Source organism: Alosa pseudoharengus, unplaced genomic scaffold (assembly GCF_046254945.1).
Source record: "Alosa pseudoharengus isolate Yale_2024_CS ecotype anadromous, Long Island Sound unplaced genomic scaffold, YU_APseudo_1.1 YU_APseudo_1.1_scf_4, whole genome shotgun sequence".
NCBI classification, from domain to species: domain Eukaryota; kingdom Metazoa; phylum Chordata; class Actinopteri; order Clupeiformes; family Clupeidae; genus Alosa; species Alosa pseudoharengus.
In genome coordinates this window covers 5,231,029-5,236,028 of record NW_027468774.1, presented here as the reverse complement: position 1 = coordinate 5,236,028, position 5,000 = coordinate 5,231,029, and the positions used below count along the sequence as shown (strand labels likewise).

General features: G+C 47.3%; 1 protein-coding gene across 1 annotated transcript in view; it reads left to right on the top strand.

The window, feature by feature from the left end:
• Window positions 1-5,000, top strand: part of LOC143102790 (neurabin-2-like) — a 33,590-nt gene that overhangs the window by 18,855 nt on the left and 9,735 nt on the right. The window lies entirely within an intron of this gene.

The following is a 5,000-nucleotide window of genomic DNA, read 5'->3' as shown; positions in this document are numbered from 1 at the left end:
TGTGAGTGTGTGTGTGTGTGTGTGTCAGTGTGTGTGTGTGTGTGTGTGTGTGTGTGTCTATGTGTGTGTGGGTGCATGCATCTGTGTGTGTGTGTGTGTGTGTGTGTGTGTGTGTGTGTGTGTGTGTGTGTGTGAGAGAGAGAGAGATAGATAGCATGTGCGGATGTGTAATATTAAGATGTAGACTGGTGCAGAGGTGTCAGTAAGCCTGGGGAAGTATCATGTCTGGTGCATCTGATGTCTTTTTCTCCCTCCTACCCTCTCTCTCTCTCTCTCTCTCTCTCTCTTCCTCCTCTCTGTTTCTCTCTTTCTTTCTCTCCTTCACGCTCTCTGTCTCTCTTCCCTCCTCCTCTCTCTCAGCTGTGTGTGTTTTGCAGGGCTCGTGGCAGCATGTGCAAATTAGACTCTGTCGGGGATTGTGAGTGGCATGCTCAGCCTTTATGGTAGTGTCTCTCTGTATGTGTGTGTGTGTGTGTGTACAGTATGTCTCTCTCTGTATATGTGTCTCTCTGTATGTGTGTGTGTGTCAGTGTGTGTGTGTGTGTGTGTGTGTGCGTGTGTGTGTGTTTGAAACTCAAGCTGGTTGTCAAACTAAAGAAAGCAAGCGTTTCATCCAAAAACTAGAAAACAGTTTGGAAGGGAAGAGAGACAGGAGATGGGAGGAACCAGGAAAGAAAAAGGAGAAGAGAAGGAGTGGAGAAGAGGAGAGGAAAAGAGGAATCACTTGAAAGGCAGGATGCAGCTGAAATCCTTATTGCCCACTCATATCTCTTAGCTCTTAGTGGGATGCCTGAGCAGAAATACTGGAGAGGTTTTTTGTGTGTGTGTGTGTGTGTGTGCGCGCGTGTGTGTGTGAGAGTGTGTGTCTGTGTGTGTCTGTGCGTGTGTATGTGCATGTGTGTTTGTGGATACTGGAGAGGTTTTAGTGTGATGCTGTCACTTTCTATTCCTGTAGTCCCACACACCACAGACACACACACTCATGGCATGGGAGGCCTAACCACACCTCTCTACATCACCACATACCAGCAACAGAGCCAAGATGGCTGACCCGGCATCAGAGCCAGAATGTCTCCACTACCCACTAATGATGTCTGATTCTCCCTCCCCACTTAAGCCATGGCCTCTCTGTTCTTTTCATTAAAAGACTTTTTTCTGTTTGCTGTTGACCACAACATCTTCCCCAAATGCATTGTGGGATTCCCGCCAGTGTAACGGAATGCACGTCCCCAGACAGAGTGTGAAAGCTGTTGCCTTGCCAACCAGAATTAGGAACCTTTCTGTGGAGCCTGATAACATGCTGTCTCAGGTTGCTGTGCCCCAGAGAGAGAGAGAGAGAGAAAGAGAGAGAGATAGGCAGAAAGAGAGGAGGAGGGAGAGTGAGAGAGAGAGAAACAGAGAGAGAGAGATATCCTTTTCTTAATGATGTCTGTGGCAGACATATTGCAGACGTTAATCCTGCCCTTGTTTCCGCCACATCAGCGGCTCTGCAGAGACACTGTACGCACATCCACGCTCACGCTCACGTTTGGGTTTGTTTTGATTCCAGTAATTAGTGTCTTTAGAGAGCTGCTGTTTTACTGGACTGAGCTATGCTGAGAATCTGTCAACTTTAGGTCATGTTTACCAGAGTCAATGAGCATGTGATGTGTGTGTGTTTGTGTGTGTGCGTGTGTGTGTGTGTGTGTGCATGAGAGATTAATCTCCTGGTGCTCCCGTCACCGGTGGTGGGGGCAACCTGCCATTGTGTGCCCGGGGTGTCGGCGGGCACAGGAGGGGATTTGGGGTCGCGGGGGGGGCAGGAGAGGATTTGTGGGGGGGTGATCCCACACACTGAGCAACAGCCGAGAGGAGAGAGAACAGGGTAGAGAAGGGTGGAAAAGATAGAGAGAACAGGGTAGAGAAGGGTGGAAAAGAGAGAGAACAGGGTAGAGAAGGGTGGAAAAGAGAGAGAACAGGGTAGAGAAGGGTGGAAAAGAGAGAGAACAGGGTAGAGAAGGGTTGAAAAGAGAGAGAACAGGGTAGAGAAGGGTTGAAAAGAGAGAGAACAGGGTAGAGAAGGGTGGAAAAGAGAGAGAACAGGGACTAAAATGAAGAATTGAGACACAAAGAAACAAAAGAGAAACAAACGAGAAACAAAAGAGAGCACATCATGAAAATAGAGAGAAAACAAAGAGAAAGGATGAAAGGGAAGGAGTAAAGATTCACATGAGACAGAAAGAGAGAGAGAGAGAGAGAAAGAGAGAGAGAGAAGGCTGGGGGGAGTTGTAGCCATCTGTTACAGGGTTGAAATGATGTGACCTACTCCACTGCACAACTGGAGCAGTACAACGCCCCTCCCTCTCTCCTCCTTCTCTCCTCCCTCTCCCTCTCTGTCATCCCTCACTCCATCAGTGTCTAGCTCACTCTCACTCTTTCTTCCTCTAATGCATCTCCATTCTCTCCATTCTTCACTTTCACCAACTCGTCATTATCCCACTTTCTTCATGTTCTTTCTCTCTTTTCCACTGTGTCTCTATCGTTCATTTTCTCTCTCTCTCTCTCTCTCTCTCTGACCTTGATCACCCCCTTTTGTCTTCCCTTAATCCCAATGTTTACATCCTGAAGAGAAAGGCCACTCTCACTGGGATATCCTTGTGTGTGTGTGTGTGTGTGTGTGTGTTTGTGTGTGTGTGTGTGTGTGTGTGTGTGTGGTGTGTGTGGTGTGTGTGTGCGTGCGTGCGTGTGTGTGTTATTGCATATTTGTATGTAAATTTCTCTTTTATGCAAATCTATGGGAATGGAATGGAATGGTAATGGAAGTGTTGCGGATAATGTCCATATGTCTTTTATATACAAGCATGTGTGAGTGTATTGTGTGTTTGTGTGTGTTTGTGTGTGTGCAATTGAATGTTAATACAAATGATGAAAGCAGCACACAGATAGTCTCAAAATGTTGCTGAGTGCCAAAGCCAAAGAAGTGTCTATTCCTAGAGAGTCAGTTTAATGTGTGCTGGAGAGACAGAGCGAGAGGAGGCAGCTTAGCGTAGCTTAACTTAGCGTAGCGTAGCGTAGCTTAACTTAGCGTAGCGTAGCGTAGCTTAACTTAGCTTAGCGTAGCGTAGCTTAACTTAGCTTAGCACGGCTCATGGAGGACACAAGTCATATTGAGGCCAGGTGTGTGTAGGTGTGTTTAAATCTACATGCATCTTTGTGTGGGGGTGTATGCATATGAGTGAGTGAGTGAATGTGTGTGTGTGTGTGTGTGTGTGTCTGTGTGTGTTTGTTTGTGCACATACATACGTGTGTGTGTGTGTGTGTGTGTGTGTGTGTGTGTGTGTGTTAATGTCGGTTTGCTTGTGTTTGTGTGTATTGTTGTTCTGTGTGTGTGTGTGTGTGTGTGTGTGTGTGTTTGTATTGTGTGTGCTTGTAGTGGTTTTTTGCAGTATTTTATGGTGAATCTGGCAGTGCTCATCCCTGTGCCCAGCACCATGCCAGTCTGCAGGAGGCGGCGTGCTCTTACGTAAGATGAGCCGCCGTGCTCTCAGACAGACAGCAGGGGGCGACCCTGAGGCAGGTGGCGCCAGAGGACTGCTGGGAATGAGGAACTGCACAGCAAGCCTGCAGAGCAGAGGTAGCAGCCTGCTTAGAGTCTGGCCCAGATCTGGCCCTGATCTGGCCCTGATCTGCTCCTGCCATCTGACACTAACAGACCAGGACCCAGATGTGCTTCTCAATACTTCATCAGACCAGGACGCAGATGTGCTTCTCAATACTTCATCAGACCAGGACGCAGATGTGCTTCTCAATACTTCATCAGACCAGGACGCAGATGTGCTTCTCAATACTTCATCTGTCAGTGTCCCTTTCTGAGGAGACCATAGAGGAAGGGACGCTAAGAGAATATGCCAGGGAAACAAACAAACAAACAAACAAACAAATATGAAATAAGAGAAGTGCTCTGATCTGGACCAACTAAACAAACAAACATTAAAGATGAGATCCACCTCAGGCACACACACGCCTCAGATTTTGAGACACACATGTGTTCTGTTTCATTTGGCTGTTCAAACCTCTCTTCAGGCACTCTGGGTAGTGTGTGTGTGTGTTTGTGTGTGTGTGTGTGTGTGTGTGTGTGTCTTTAGGCACTCTGGGTAGTGTGTGTGTGTGTGTGTGTGTGTGTGTGTGTGTGTGTGTCTTCAGGCACTCTGGGTAGTGTGTGTGTGTGTGTGTGTGTGTGTGTGTGTGTCTTCAGGCACTCTGGGTAGTGTGTGTGTGTGTGTGTGTGTGTCTTCAGGCACTCTGGGTAGTGTGTGTGTGTGTGTGTCTTCAGGCACTCTGGGTAGTGTGTGTGTGTGTGTGTGTGTGTGTGTGTCTCTTCAGGCACTCTGGGTAGTGTGTGTGTGTGTGTGTGTGTGTGTGTGTGTGTCTTCAGGCACTCTGGGTATTGTATAGACACTACTGTTTGACTCTTTTCTCCTCTCTTCTCTTTCATCTGTATCTTCCCCTCCCTCTGGCACTCTCTCTTGTTCCCCCTTTCATTCACTCTACATCTCTTTCTTCTCTTCTCTCTACCTCCATCTCTCTCTCTTTCTCTCTGCGTGGTGTTATCTAGTTAGCCTCCAGGTTTTTATTAGATTGATTATTTCTTTGTTTCTCTTTTTAATTTGGCGGTCTTGTGTAATGTCCATTTGTATGAGTTATTGTGTTGCCCTTGTTCAAATGGAATTCTCTCTCTCTCTCTCTCCAAATGTACTCTAATTCTCTCTCTCTCTCTCCCTCCATACAGTACATACTATATCACTCTCTCTCTCTCCATCCCTCCACACGCACTCTAATTCTCTCTCTCCCTCCGTTCCTCCACACGTACTCTAACACTCTCTCTCTCTCTCTCTCTTTCTCTCTCCCTCTCTCCCTCAGGTGTTCACTACGTACTCTAACTCTCTCTCTCTCCCTCTCTCGCTCAGGTGTTCACTACGTACTCTAACTCTCTCTCTCTCTCTCTCTCTCTCTCTCTCTCT